The sequence below is a fragment of the Octopus bimaculoides genome, chromosome 18, assembly GCF_001194135.2.
Source record: "Octopus bimaculoides isolate UCB-OBI-ISO-001 chromosome 18, ASM119413v2, whole genome shotgun sequence".
Classification (NCBI taxonomy): domain Eukaryota; kingdom Metazoa; phylum Mollusca; class Cephalopoda; order Octopoda; family Octopodidae; genus Octopus; species Octopus bimaculoides.
Window position 1 is genome coordinate 49,752,818 of NC_068998.1, and position 699 is coordinate 49,753,516.

At 24.3% G+C, this 699-nt stretch overlaps 2 protein-coding genes across 2 annotated transcripts in view; one reads left to right on the plus strand and one right to left on the minus strand.

Moving 5' to 3' along the window:
* LOC128249865 (uncharacterized) overlaps positions 1-699 on the plus strand; it is a 23,410-nt gene that overhangs the window by 4,014 nt on the left and 18,697 nt on the right. The gene's annotated exons all lie outside the window — the stretch shown is intronic.
* The window catches only part of LOC128249864 (uncharacterized), a 7,817-nt gene that overhangs the window by 3,477 nt on the left and 3,641 nt on the right, over positions 1-699 (minus strand). The gene's annotated exons all lie outside the window — the stretch shown is intronic.

Here is a 699-nt window from a genome sequence, read left to right on the forward strand (position 1 = left end):
TATATATATATGTATGTATATATGTCTATATATATGTGTTGTGTATTGCTATCTTTATATATGCATATGCATCTATGTATACATGTATGAGCATATGTCTGTAGGTATATTATACATACATATGAGTGAGGGTGTATGTGTGTGTATGATAAACATTTGTATTCTTGTGATAAAATAATTGTAGTTTAGGAAAAGAGTAATTATGATAATGATATTTAAATGATAAGGAAGTTTTAAAGTAATGCTATTTTATATTGAATGATTTTAAATATAATTATATTGACTTATATCAAATGCTTAACTAGAGCGTATTCTATATATTATATATTTCTATTGTCATAATCTGAAAGCATGGAATTATAAACATATTGATTTAAAGAGAATTAATTCCCTAGAAAATAAGATATTCGTATATACTATTATGATATTATCTTTTAGAAACTTTCTTTGTGATATAAACTACGTAATTTTCAATTATTGCAATGCTAAGTATGTACAAAGACATTTATTGTAAACGATATTCGGCCGAAATGTTATGGGGTTTTAGAAATTGAAAAGCAAACTATGTTAAAGTGTTACCTAGTGTAATTGGACTTTAGGTCACAGAACATTCACTAAAGTAGCACCTAAATATGTATGTATAGGCATACGTGTACAGAAACATACATACATATATATATATATATATATATATATATA